Source organism: Triticum urartu, chromosome 1, assembly GCF_003073215.2.
Source record: "Triticum urartu cultivar G1812 chromosome 1, Tu2.1, whole genome shotgun sequence".
Classification (NCBI taxonomy): domain Eukaryota; kingdom Viridiplantae; phylum Streptophyta; class Magnoliopsida; order Poales; family Poaceae; genus Triticum; species Triticum urartu.
In genome coordinates, this window is record NC_053022.1 from 114,997,067 (window position 1) to 115,012,138 (window position 15,072).

The window sequence follows — 15,072 nt, forward strand, 5'->3', positions numbered from 1 at the left end:
GAGCAGTGTCTTCAGCATTGGGTGATCGCAAGTATTGCTGTCCAAACACTGCCACCACTGCCCTGCAGAACTTGTAGAAACACTTAATGGTCGTGGACTCGGCCATGCGTCCATAGTCTTCCAGTGAATCATCGGGAGCTCCGTATGCAAGCATCATCATACCTGTCGTGCACTTATGGATTGCGGTGAATCCAAGGGTGCCGGTGCAATCCTTCTTGCACTTGAAGTAGCTGTCGAACTCCCAGATGGAATTAACAATCTTGAGGAAGAGCTTTCAACTCATCCGATAATGGCGCCGAAATACTTTGTCTCCGTGTAGTGGAGCGTCGGCGAAGTAGTTGGAGTAGAGCAAGCAATAGCCTTTCAGTCGATGCCGGTTCTTTGCCTTCATCCAACACGGCGCCGAGCCACCTCGCCAAGGCTTTGCATTGCTTGCAAGCAGGCTGGCCAGGGCGGCGAGGACCATGAGATGATTTTCGTCCTGGGCGTCGCCTTCGGATTCCTCCTCCAGCAGCGCCGTGAGCGCCTCCTCGTGGTCCGAGTCTATTGCCGAGCAGACAAATCGCCGAACACTTTGTGGGCATGGTAGACATGCAACCGCCGGTATTCCAGCCCTGTGCGGCCGGAGCGCTGGAAAGCTCCCTCAGGAACGGCATGGAGGATGTCGCGGCGGAACTCTCTCTCTTATCCGGTGGGGAATGGCCTCTCTAGCGGTGGTGGGTGGGTGGGCGGCATCGGGATCGGCAAGGCAGCGGGATGACGTGCGCGCGGGGGAGGGGGACCTGGACTTGCAAGATGCGTTTTCGCCTAACAGTGGTAGCCCAGACGCATTTTTCCCTTCCGCCGAAGCCCCCAGCCCCCCAGTGTGTTGGGTTCGCCGGGGCCAAAACGGACCGAGCCGGTGGATTTCGGCGTCCTCGGGGCGCGACTGGGTGATTTTTTTGGCGCCGATGCTAAAAAAGTCGCCCTGGGGTGTCTGTTGAGGACGCGGGTGGAGATGCTCTAAATCAGAGACAGACTCCCGTTCCGAAATTTGATACGGGTCATACTTTTGTATGCTAGCATTATCAGAGCCGATGGCCCTCTTTGGGATCTGAGACAAGAGCTATATATACTCATGTATTAATGGTACTGGCAATATTATGAACATTACTCCCTGCCCATGACTGCTCCATAAATGATGGGTTACACGTTGGTCATGTACAGTCTTCCCGGGTGCAGTTTTTTCTGGACCGGGAATTTCTCACACATGGTCCGGGCATGCATAACGATGGTAGTTGACTCAAAAAGGAAAAAAAGCGATGACACTAATAAATGCCGTGGCAATCACGATCGTGCTCTCTGGTCGTAATATAATCTTCTGTTTTGTCAACAGGTTGCCAGTTCGAACGGCCCTACTGTAAACAATTTTTATTGTTTTCTCTTTCTCTTTTTTTCTTTCTTCTCTCTCTTTGGTTTATGCTTTTCAAAAAAAATTGAAAGAGAAGACCGTAGAACAGAATGTTCTACGGTAATTTTATATTAATAATAAATATTTACAATACAAAAGAAAATACAAAAAGGGTACTAAATCAACCAATTCCTTGTTTGGGTAACATGATGAAAATTATATCAAATGCTGTTCAGACCAGTCCTTAATTTGTTGTGCAATATCTGATCTTCCTCTGATCTCTGTTGCTTTCAATCTTTCTTGGAGATAGTATTTCCATCCCCCTATGTGAGCTTGTGCTTGGCGGAAGATTTTTTTCATTTCGAACGAGCCAGATACTCCATCTTGCTGCCACAATGATGTCAAAAGCTATGTCTCTGGGGAAATGTTCAGCCAATAAACAACATTCATCAAAACTTCTGATGCCTCTATTTCTTTGTGGGACTAATTTGTTCCAACAGTGCATGGCAAAATTGCAGTCCCGGAAAAGGTGAGACAGGGTTTCCTCCGTATTTTCAGCACAAAGAGCACAATTGTAGGACTGGAGAGGCACCTTTTTCCTCTTCAGGAGGTTTCTGGTATTGACTCTATCATGAAGTAGCAGCCAGAAGAAAATTTTGTGAGTAAGCATGTTTGAACTCTTCCATAACAGCTTGAAGAGGTGATGGCTCCTAGATGGACCCTTGATGGAATTGTATGTTTGAATGGCTGAGAACTTCGGAGTGTTTACTTTCAATGACCACTTGTCAGGTTGATCTTGCACTTGGAGCTCAGCAAGAATATTTTGCAGTTGAATAAACTGATCGTATACCTGGCTAGACAATGGTCTACAGAACATATCTTCAAAAGAGTGTTGAGTAATCACCTGCTGAAGGGAGATGTTTACTTGAGTGGTGAAGGAAAATAACTCAGGGAATTTGTCCTTCAGTCCAGTTTGCCTTCATCGATCATGCCAGAATTGGATTGTATCCCCTAAGCCAGCCTTGCATTGATAAAATTGCTTGTATTTTGGAAACAGTTTGAGAATATCCTTCCACTAGAAAGAGCCTAGCAGTCTTTCACCCGGCTGACTGTTGCTGTAGTATGCCTCGCAGACAATCTTGTCCCATGGTATGTTCTCCTTATTGAGGAATTTATGAATGAATTTCATTAGAAGAGCCTGGTTATGTGTTTGAATCTCCAGGACACCTAAACCTCCATGCTCTTTTGGCTGACACACCTTTTTCCAAGAAATTAATGCCGGCCCCTATTCTGTACTCCCATATTTCTTCCATAGACAGTATCTGAGGAGTTTGTTGATGTGGGTGAGAACAGTTTTTGGAATAGACAGAGAACTCATGAAGTAGATGGGCATGCTTGCAAAAACTGATTTAACCAAAACCAGTTTATCTCCAAATGATAGGAGTGTGGAGCAACCCAGAAGACTCTTCTCAATTCTATAGAGCATGGGGTAAAATCTTCTACCTTAGGCTTGGAAGTACTTAATGGCAGACCAAGATAAGTGAGAGGCAAAGTGCCAACCTGGCACCCCATCAAGTTGGACAACCTGTTAATTTTCTCCTTAGGTGTGTTTATAGCAATCATAGTAGATTTGGAATAGTTCACTCTGAGCCCAGTGAAGCCAGCAAAGTGCAGCAGTAGATTCTTAATGTGCATAATTTGTCTCTCTTCTGCAGGAATGACTAAGATGGTTTCATCAGCATATTGGATAACTGGGAAATCAGTGCAGGAGTGATGTACAATGGGATCCTCTATCATGCCAGCTTGCATAGTTTCATTCAACATAGATTGCAAGATATCTGCAGCCAGTACAAAAATCAGAGGGGAGAGGGGATCTCCTTGCCTAACTCCTTTTTTGCACAAAAATTGTTGGCCAAGAAATCCATTAAGGATTACTGATGAATATACAGTGCTATAAATCATTTTAATCCACTGAATCCACTTTTTCCCAAAGCCTTTAGCTTGCAGTATCTTGAAAATGGTATCATGACTTAACATATCAAAAGCTTTCTCAAAATCCAACTTAAGTAGGATAATCTCCTTCCTAGAGTGGTGGCACCGATGTAGATATTCAAATGCCCAGGCTAGGCAGTCCTGAATGCTTCTGTCATTTAAGAAACTGTATTGATTCTGATGCACCATAGATAGGATGACTTTCTGAAGTCTATTTGCATGCAGCTTTGTGATAATTTTGAGTGTACAATTCAGCAGTGAGATGGGTCTGAAATCACTTGGAACAACAGCTAAGTCTTTTTTAGGGATGAGGGTGATGAATGAGTAGTTGATGCTTTGCATGTTGATGTTACCCTCATGGAAATCAGCAATCAGTTTGTAGAAGTCAGGTGCAATAATTTCCCAACAAGATTTCAGAAAAGCAGCATTGAAACCATCTGGTCCTGGAGACTTGTCACCAGGCATCTGTGAGATCACTTTATCAATTTCTTCTTTAGTGAAAGGGGCCTCTAAAGACTGTAAATCCACATTAGCATTGATCAAAGATTCCAAAAAAGTGGATTATCAGTGGATTGGGTAGTCCCAAGCCTATCTTTAAAGGCTTTAAAGAGGATGGCTTCTTTAGTGTGATGATCTTGATGTTCAATGCCATTCTCATCTTCCATCATGGTAATGTGGTTGCTTCTGTGCTTAATAGTAGCCTTGGCCTGGAAGAATTTAGTATTAGCTTCACCAAACTTAATATTCCTGATAGTGGCTCTCTGTTCCAATAGATCTTTTGCATATGAAGAAGAGATTCAAGGTGTTTGATAAGAATAAATCTACCATTGTGTTCTTCAACTGATAGTTGTCTCCATTCTTCAATATGATCATACATAAGAATGACTTCAGTACAGTTGTAAATGGAGAGCTTTAGGTTTGAGCAGCTTTTAGACCAAATTTTCAGTCCCTTTCTCAGTCTCTTGAATTTAGCAGAAATGCTCTTAGCACTATCAGTTTCAAACACTTGTTGCTCCCAGATGTTCTTAACTACCTCTTTGAACTGTGGATGCTGAAGCTAGAAATTCTCAAATCTGAAGATCTTTGATTTGGGAATGGAAGTACCAATTTTAATGACAATAGGAACATGATTAGATGTTGTTCTAGCAAGTGGAATAGCCATGGTATTAGGATAAGCTAAAGTCCATAACTCAGAGGTAAAACACCAATCAATTCTCTCAAGAAGAGGTGCATCTTGCATGTTGCTCTAAGTAAAATTTCTGCCTTTGAGTGGAATGTCAATCAAGGCTAATTTGTTAATGGCTTCATTGAAAGAGTACATATCTTGTATGTTGCCCCCACTTCTATTTCTGTTATGTGGATACCTGACATAATTGAAGTCCCCCAACACAAGCCAATTAACATCATCCTCAATTTGAAAATCTTGGAACCAATTGAAAAAAATCAGATCTAGCTGGATTTTGGCAGGGCCCATAGACATTAGTGAGCAGGATATGTTCTCCTGAATGTTTTGAGGTGAAATCAATAGAGATAGAGAATTCATTTTTGTGAATGGTGAGGCCCTCAAACACTTGCTCATTCCATACAACCAATAGTCCTCCTGAGGCACCGATTGAAGGTATGAAATCAAATTTATTCAACTTCTTATGGCAAAAATTCTTGAGGAAATGACTGTCAAAATGATATTTCTTGGTCTCTTGAAGGCAAAGAATATCATAAGCAGATTCTGCAATTTTATTTGACGGGGCTAGCCATTTCTTACTGTCATTAATACCTCTAATATTCCAATTTAAAACATTCCAGGATTTGGCCATAGCAGAAACAGAGTCTTGAATACTGAACACATAACCATTCTGTTACAAGTAGCACCAGATGAAACTGAGTCCACAACTTTAACCATCCGCTTACATAGCAAACTAGAGATCATTTTTACAAAAGGTTCACTGTTCAACATAGAACGTAAAGGAGTAAAACTAAGCTGCCTCCTTGGATTAGCTGTCCTTGGATCCAGCCTTCCTTGCAGTGGTCTTGAGCTTCTTGCCCCCATTTCCGATTTTCTCTTCAGCAGTGTCTTGCATATTCACCTTACAAAAATAAGAGTTGAGATTTTTAACAACTCTAGTTGGAATAGGTGGGGGCAAAGAGGTACAGGGCAGACAATTCTTATCCTTGCATACTGATTTTTTAAACCCTTGTTAAGTTCCTGTAATCTAAAGCTCCTCCTTATTCTGTTTCCACCAGAGGTAGTTTATCTTTCCTCTTTCTGTTCTTGTGGATGGTATAATTAGAAGAGGTAGTAGGTCCATGGTTGTCCTTGACACTGTGGGATGGGGTGCTCACATTTTCCTAATCAACTTCCTGAGAGTTATCAGATGAATCAACACATAGTTCAAAGGAAGAAGAAAGATATTTTTCAGGTATATCAAAAGATTTGCAGCATTGAGGTTCAGTTCCTTGAAGAATATAACTCCATACTTGAGAAGTAATGAATTTCTTTGCCCAGTCAAACTTATCTCATGATAATAGAGCCACCGAAAGGAAATTAACCCACTCAAAGGGTACTTGGATTACCTGTTTGTTATCAGAAGTGGGGGCAAAGTGGGTTTTCCAAATGTGTGCCCCTTCCTTTCCCAGGATAGCTTCATCTGAGACTGCCTCTTTCTGAATAGCAGTAGGAACTACTCCCTTCTCCATGATCACAGGGTCTGCATCATATGGTAGGTGGACAAAGCCCACCAAAGAATTCTGTTCATGCTCTTTGTAAATAGGAAATGAGAAACCAGGTGGAGCAGACAAACTAGAGAGAGAAGACTCACCAATTTCCTTAGCTTGAAACACATTAGAATCATCTGTTGTCAGTTGCACTGGAGCAGAGGAGTCTTTGAGAGTATCATTGTTGCCCTGAATGTCCACAGAAATTACAGTTTCAGTAACAGGAGCCATCAAAGTCTGAGAATGCTGCTGAAATTGAGCCATGATGGGTTCCTGTGGTGGGTGTGGAGTGAGTGGCCTTGCAGAAACCATGAACTCCTGGTACATTGGATCCTCAGAATGATAATTATCATAAGTGCTGTGTTGCATCAGAATAGCATCCAAATTGCTGTAAGTGAAATTTTCATATGGCAGAGCATCTTAAGGATCATCTGGTTGTTGGACTGGTAAGTTCTACACCATAGGTGGTTCTTGTGGAGGCAACTGTTGCACAGGTTGAGCCATATTCAGATCAGGCAGGAGAAGAGCATCAGGGACAGCATCAGGCCCATTGGCTGACTCAGCAGAAGGAGCAGAATTATGTGAGCCAACCAGTGATAGAGTAAGCTCACTGTTATTAACCATATCTGGCAAAGGCACTTGTTCAATCTCTTGCAGCTCTAAAAATTCTCCCTGATGAAGTTCTTGATCAATAAGAGGATTTGGCTGAGGTAGAGCCCAGTGTCCCCAACCAGGCATCTCCTGTTCCTCTTCTTCTTGGTCCCAGTCTGCATTTTCAGGCTGCTATAAAGCTAAGTTCAAGTTGGGATGCTCTGCATCTTGATTCAGATTTGGCAGATGAACATCATCATGTTCATGGTGTTGCAAAGGACCTAGGAAATGATTGTTTTGTTAGCATGAAAATGTGGCTGATGAGGAACTGGGTGAGGATTACCATTGGGAGGGATTGGGTCCTCATCTGGCGGTTCTGCACCAAAAATTCTTTGCTGCAGGATAACCACAGGAACAGTATGAGAGCCAGACTGGAAATCATCACCTTCCCCAATCACAATACTTCTAGGGATGTGCCTAAGTTCCTCCACTCTCACTTTGACCATCAGATTCGCTCTAGTACTTTTGTTCCTATCCCACTCAATCAGTCTGCCAAAACCTCTGACTGCATTGGCCACCTCATGCATGCATTTTCTGTCGAAAGGAAAACCACATAGCAATAACCAAACTTCTCTATTCATCACCAATATCCTCTAGTTCAAGCCCTCATTATGCTTTTGGAAGATGACATGAACATCCGTGAAGGCATGCGGGCTGTTGAGCACTAAATCATTGCGATCAAAGGTACTATCCATTCTAACATATGCTTGACCGAAAGGACATGGACTGATTTCAGAGAAACCCATATGCATAGCCCCAGTGAGAAAATCAGCTAGCACCTCTCGGATAGTGTTGAAAGTCACCTGAAGAACTGGCATCGGGACGATGGACGCAATCGCCCGGTTTTCATGGGTAAGAGCAGCGGCGCCTGCCAACACTTGAACCCTAGCAGGTCTCCCTTCAACATCAATGCGCTGGTGGTTTGGTGGAATGAACGGGGTAGGATCAAACGGGAAGGTGGCCATCGTCGGAGGAGTGAGCGTGGTCGCCGGAGAGGTCATGGTTGATGGAGCACGGCGAGGTGGAGAGGGAAACATGGGAGGAGAGCAGAGAGGGAGAGCATTGGAAGATGGAGCGGCAGCGTTATGGCAGGTACCAACCCGGGATGAGGCGATATTGGGAAGGGGCGCGTGATTTGACTGCAATTGTGCACTGATATTTTGATGCCTAAAAGGATTGGGAGGAATCGAGGGAGTCGTCGTGGGCTGTGCTGAGGAAATCAGAATGGACTGCCCCGTATGTGCAGAGTTCAGCTGATTCGGAAGATGGGCCTACTGATTGTTAGTGGGCTGCCGATCCGAGAAGAAGCAGTCTTTTGCAATGTGGCCCGACCGTTTGCATTTGTGGCATTTGATTTTATTAGAGCATGCAGGGCGTAAATGTCCCGTGTCAAGGCATCGGACACAATATGGAGTGGTCATGTCATTAGAATTGGCAGGCCGTGATTGAGTTTGTCTAGCTGCCATAGATGTGGGCAAATGCACCTCTTTATTACCTCCTAGAGCATTAATGGACGTAGCATGAGTGAGACGATTACGCACCGAAGTAAATGCTCCATTTGAATCACGAATTTGAAAATCCGATGAACGTGCCTTAGATCTAATCGGATCATGGAAAGATGTAGGCGTGGTAAGAGCTTGAGCATATGATTTGCGTGGATGTCTACGGAAAATATGAGTCCATTCGTCCTCCTTCTCTTGAAGATATTGATCAAGTTCATAGCAAGAATTTGGACCTCCACTACCCCGTAGAAGGATATTAAGATTGAACTCAGGAGTAGAGATATTACCTCCTTTGATAATGGAGTAGCCAACCTCTTGGGATGAAACCGAAAATTTGAACGACCAATTTTGAAGTTGTTGTACTTGAAAGGATGAAGCTCTGCCTCCAAAACAAGCAAGAAGAATGGTACCCACAGATTGAGGAGAGAGTTTGATCTTGGATCGAGTGAATTCAGCCACCAAAAGAAAACCCGCGGCTTCGGAACCATCTCCATTGGTGCGGACGTCCCACTTGTTACAAACCTCCTCTTCAAACTTTCGTCCTACCTCAAAGTTGAGATCGGAGAGAGACATGGTGAAGAAAACGGCGAGATGATGGGGATGGCAGAGATCACTGTAACTGGGGCGGCAGAACAATGGTGGACGAGCGGCGAGGCTATGGTGGCCGCTGTGGCCGGAGTGGCACACGGCGGGGCGCTAGGAGCGGATCCAACTAGTGGTTTCTGAAATTAAAATTAGGATCATTCAGATCACAGAGGAAGAAATTTTAGCTAGGGATTAACCTGAGAGCGCATTGATTCCATTGAAACGAGTCTTGAGGAAGCTTGTCTTGCCGGAAGACGGAGGCGGATCGGTGTTGGCAGTGCTCATGTCCAATGCAATGTGACGTTGCATTCAAATTTTACACCCCCATATTTTTTTAAGAAATGCTCATGGCTAGCAAAACTTTGTTCTGTCAAAGAGAACAAAAACTTGCAAAACCTTATTTTGTAGCTAGTACTCCCTCTGTAAACTACTCCCTCCGTCCCAAAATATAAAAGCATTTTTGGCCACCGCCAGCACCAGGCGCCGCCACACCGGCAAATCAAGCCGCCCAGCCGTGCCGCCACACTCATCGATGCCGCTGCAGCACTCGTGAGTCTGCCGCCAACCGCCGCGAGCCGAGCAGGAGGTACCCCACCGCCGCCGTCCGCCCCTGGGGCTTCGCCTGGTGGCCTCCTTCGGCAGCGGCGAGGGCAGGATCGGCCGGCGGCTAGGGTTTGTCCGGGCCGCCTGTGTCGCCCTGGATGGAGCGACTGAGTAAATTTTCTAAAATATTTAAATTATAATAGCAGTTCCAAAAAACAATGATAATTTTTTTTCCGTTCTACCCTTCATCCAAAATGATATCTCCGTCCACAAAGAATGCTACCCCCTTCGTTCCATAATTCTTGTCGTGGTTTTAGTAAGAATTATGGGATAGAGGGAGAACCTAGGTTGCCATTAAGCACAAAGAAATCTACACTATAGAGTCAAATGGAGAGTGTTCAGTAGTTAAGAAACACAATACTCCCTCCGAAAAGAAATATAAGAGCATTTAGATCACTAAAGTAGTTATCTAAATGCTCTTATATTACTCCCTAAGTCCTAAAATATAAGAGCGTTTTTTACACCCTTGCTCCCAGATGCGGTTGGTGGCCTCCAACGGAATGCTCTGCTTCTGCGTGTGTTTGCTGTGTGGGATCCCAGTCGTCTGCCGCCATAGACGCCATGACCCTGTTGCCATCTCGTTGCCCTGCTTCTGCATCGACGGTTCCCGTGGGGCTTCCCCGTGGCTATTGTCCTCCCCGTCTCTCCCAGCAGATCCAACTTCGTCCTCGCGCCACCTCACTCCGTCCACCGTAGTATACTCCCTCCCGCCAGAGTTGGTGTCCTGTGGTTGGGCCTCATCTCCGACTTCCTACGTCTGTTGGCTGTTCGAATGTTGGTTTATCCGGGCTTCTCAGGTTGAGGTGGGGATCCAGGCGAAAGCTCACCGATGGCGTCCCCTACGGGCGTCGTTGACCTACTTGCAGGCGTCGCGTTGGACCCCCTCTCTTGCTCGCGGTCGTCTGTCGGGGATAGATAGGGATTGAGCGAAAGCTCCGCTCTGACTTGGTCAGCGCTGGTAATGACGGCGCATGTGGGCGTCGTGCTCTTCCTTGGAAGCATTGCCATCTTTCCCCTTCCCCTTGCAGTATTGGTTTCCTCAGTGTGGCGTGCTCGGCAAGTCCCGGACCAAGCAATTTCCTTTGGTGTGCATGCTCAAGACCCCCCCCCATGGCTACTGCTATGTTGCGGCGAGCTTCGTGCTCTTGGTGTTATCTCGGTTCATCTTTGTTTAATGATGACGCATGATGCCTCCCCAGCTTGTTAATCGTTTCGAATACCCACGGTGGGGCTCCCTATCAAGGTTTGTGTTTGGTTGTGGCACTCGTTAACTATGTATGCTCCTCTATTGTGCCGTGAGGTTTGATAGGCACGCCGGTGTGTGGTGCATTAGGCCAATTGCGAAGTCTTGGTGTTGTGATCCTTTGAGGACATCCCACATCTACTTGTGTCTCTTCGTGGTGATGGTCAATTGTATGCTACCTAGGTCGAGCTTTGTCTTAGGCATTTTCTCTCTCTTCTTCTTTTATCCTTCTTGTATTATTTTCGGCCTGGTTTTCCCATAAACGGGGTCATCTTGTTAAGGTTTTCGATCTGGTTTTCCTTATAAACTCGATCACTCTCCTGGCATTATGGCCATTTTGAGTAATATATCCAGGTGGAGGAACTCCTCCCCTGGTGATTCTCAAATAAATAAATAAATATTTTATCATGTATTTAAAAATGTTCATTGTGTATCTAGAAAATGGTCAGCATGTGTTAAGAAATGCTCATCATATATTTGAGAATAAAGTATATGTTCATGTACTTTATAAATTGTGGGTGTAAAATAGTGTTTATGTGTTGTAAAGAAAACATTAGAAAGAGAAAAGGAGAACAATTTTTTTAGGCCCGTGTAAAAGTATGTTCAGCAATTTTTAAAAAGAAGGTTTGTATGTGATGAAAAGAGAGTTCATATGTTTTACAAAAACATCATGCATATAAAAATAATCGTTCATATATATCCAAAGAGATGTTAATGTTTATGCGAAAATGTTTCATGTGTATTTCACAAATTTTGAATGTGTATCAAAACTGTTCATCATGTACTTCAAAAATATATATTGTTTATTTACAAATAAATAACATGTGCATGTACTTTTATAAAATGATGTACTTCTTAAAATGTTATGCGTGTAAAAATGATGTTCATGTGTTCTCTGGAAATTGTTTCAGCCCGCTTGACCACGCCTGCCAAAAATTCTGTACCATCCAACCATCCCTGCGAGTAGACAGCTACGTATTCTTACGCATACCGCAAAGGAGCCCAATACATGAATTTCGGGGGATCACACCTGTACCATTAATGACGACGCCGCACAGTGATCAACCTGGTTAAAGACACACGATACGCAATTTTCCTACCCTAGCCGCCGCCACCACCAGGCGACTAGGGAGAGGCAATCTCTTTCCTCCGATCTCCATCGGCTGGGGCGCTGACCCCCTCTCCCTTCGGCCGCTGCTTCAGCGGCAGGAGGGAGGGTGCCCCGTTCTGTAGTTAGGGTTTGGATTTGTAGGTCGTGGTGCGTCGTTGGGGTGGTGGGAGTGGCGCCTGGACGAATAAATCTGCCTCAACTCCACTCCCACACCGGTGGTGTTTTTCATGACGGCGTCTCGGAGTTGATGGCATCGTGGCTCCGTCGATCCCTCAGATCAGCAGCGTTAGGTTTCATGGATGGTGTTGGCGAGGCGGCGGCGGTGACTCCATCAGGTGTGTCTCTCCTTCTGCTCTGTCCCCGTTGATGTGGCGTTGTCACCAACGTCATGGTGGAGCAGAGAGGTTTTGTTATTCAGGAGTACGTGCAGGCGGTTGTCTACACAAGTGACAGCTAGAAGATGGAGTATCTTGTGTTGGGTATGTGGTCGAAGGCTGACAATTCTGGTTTCCTCCTCCAACGTCGTAGTCATGCGGGGGTGTCAGTTCTGATGTTCGATGGCGTGTCCGGGGACATGTTGCCCTGGTCTAATTCTTTCAACGGCTGTTGTTTTTCTTCTGGCAAACTACTTTGGAGGTCCGTAAAGCTGCTGCTCAGCGATGGAGCCGCACTGAGCTTGGATGAAAAGGTGATCTGTCTTTTTATCCTTTGGTGGCCGCTTCGGTGGTGTCCAAGAAAAGGGACAGACGTTGGTATTTTACATAGGATTTTTTTATCTTTTCAGTTATGTATGGTCGATGCTTACGTGCCTTGTAACTTGATCTTTATTTTATGTAAACTAGATGAATACCCCGCACGTTGTTACGAAGATTATAGTAAAAAAATAGATATATGTATTAGACAAATGAAATATAAATAATTTGAAGATACGTGTTAACCACATCATCTCCCAGCTTAGAAAAAATACAAAAGATTTCCTTTAATAAAATATGAACATTAGCTAGTGCGTCAGTTCCCATTTACTAAATACAGTGACCCCGCCATTCATCTGTACATCCGGAACATCTCACTTACAAAGACCAAATGAATATACCACAATTCAAATAGGAGTTGGAGGTTTGCTTGGGAGGTGGTAATGATTCTTCTCAGTTGCCCACATCATATCTCACTATTTATCTTCATTTGATGAGGATAACAAACAGCCACCCGCATTAACAGAGGACATAGTGCTGGCAGTGGAGAAGTGAAAAAAAATATAGTGTGAGTTGCATGATGGTAAGAACAGAACCATACCATTTTAGGTAGTACCATAATTTATGCAAAAAGATTGAACCCCTACTAAAATTTGTGAAATCAATATTATAGAATATCAGGTAGAAAATTAAGTTTCGGGATAGAAAAAAGTTGTAATACAATTTGACTTAGTAAGGCAAAACCAATCAAGGGAGAAGACTGTTAAAATTAGCACGGTGATGAAACTTTTGTTCAATAACTAAACATGGTATCCCATAAGCATTTTACAAATTATCTCTATTCTATTCCAGGTTTGTTAGTTGGGTTAACCTGTTTGAAAATAAGGACATGCACGTTAAGGCTGGTCACAATGGAGAGGAACTTAGGAGTAACATCACACACTCCAATACAACTTTGCTTATGTGGCACATATTTAATGAAGAGAGAGGTGCTTGTGGTAACTAGCTAAGTTACCGGAACATCACACACTCCAAGAAACAATGAGTCTACAACCTAATAAATACATCGTTGCATGACACTACATAGATGTTCCTACCCACTATGGAGGTAGTAACATAGTCTAGGGAAGTGTATAAGTTACTAGCTTATGTTCTTGCCCATTGTGACTAGCCTAAGTCGAACAACTATGACAACAAAGAGGCATTAGTAAATTAAATCTTACAAATTGTACAAAGCCGAACTGAAGATGTAGAACTGAAACAATTTAATAGCAATCAAAGAATGACAATCAGTAATGATAATTATAGGAGGACATGATCTTACCTCTATAGATGGGAAATTAGCATTTGAGAGCACGAACACCAAAGTTGTCATCGTAGATAACAAATAGAAAAAGCATATGAAAAAAATTCCTTCAAATGTTTTTTTAATCACCTTCCTTCAATGGGTCGGACCCATACTTCTTGTCAACATTCTCTGTTCCACATATGTGCTAAATTAACTCATGAAGTATCATATGAGGATGACTGGAAGACAACTGCAAACTTTAGGAAAAAGTAACCTGCAAACATAAGGTATTTTGATTAATCAGAAGTACATTCAGCACACACCAGTATTTACAAATAGTAGATGTGTTGAACAACAAAGAAGATTATGGGCATCATTACCATAAAAAATTCTTTGTGCATTTTCTAAGGCAATTTCTTCAGTGGTCCTTTTTAGCAATGCACACGATGGTACAATCTGTGAAAGGATGACACAACCCTTCTAACAAATCAGACCAGTAGCAAGTCTACAATAAATTTACAATCTAAAACAAAGAAAAGTTGATAACTGAACTTTTAATGGAACACAAAATAATCAATTTGGGGAATCAACCTGCACGGAAGGATATTCACGCACGCAAAGATTTGACGATACAATACCCAAACATCAGTACAGGAGCGACATCATTTACTCTTATTCATGGCTTCAAGAGCTAGCCAAGGTAGTCAATTGCTTGTGGGGAGTTGCAGCGTGAGTTTTCCGCTGCTCGTGGCGCTAAGGGATGGGATCAATCTACCCATACATGTATCGGGTCCAGCCGGCGGCAAATGGCAAGTTAGGGCGGGTGAGGGTACCTTGTGGTGAGGTGCAGATGTTGATGGACTGGCCATGGCGAATAGGAACGGTGACGATGAGGCGGACAGTTGTTGAACACAGTTAGAGTCAGGTAGGAGGAGGAGAGCGACGCTGCAGGGCGATGGTGGCGCAACGGAGGCGGGCGTCTCCCATTGATGACGGACTGGTTCTAGAAGCCTCACACTACGCCTCCTCTCAAGATTTACATGCAGGCGACGTCGTGCATTGCTGGGACTCAAAATTCATCGTCTCCAGCATGGTAAGCACGAAACCTGGACGGAAGCTTAAAGGGGAGAACGCTCCATCTGTTACCCCTGCAATTATGCGGAGAAGTTGAATAGGATCTTATGGAAATCAATGGGCGAGGGAGTTAACTTGGAGATGGGTGGGAAGTTAATTGGGGAGATGATTCACGCACGAGGTGGGTGGACTTTCTCCTGTACTCTTTATTTTTTATAAACTTTCTATA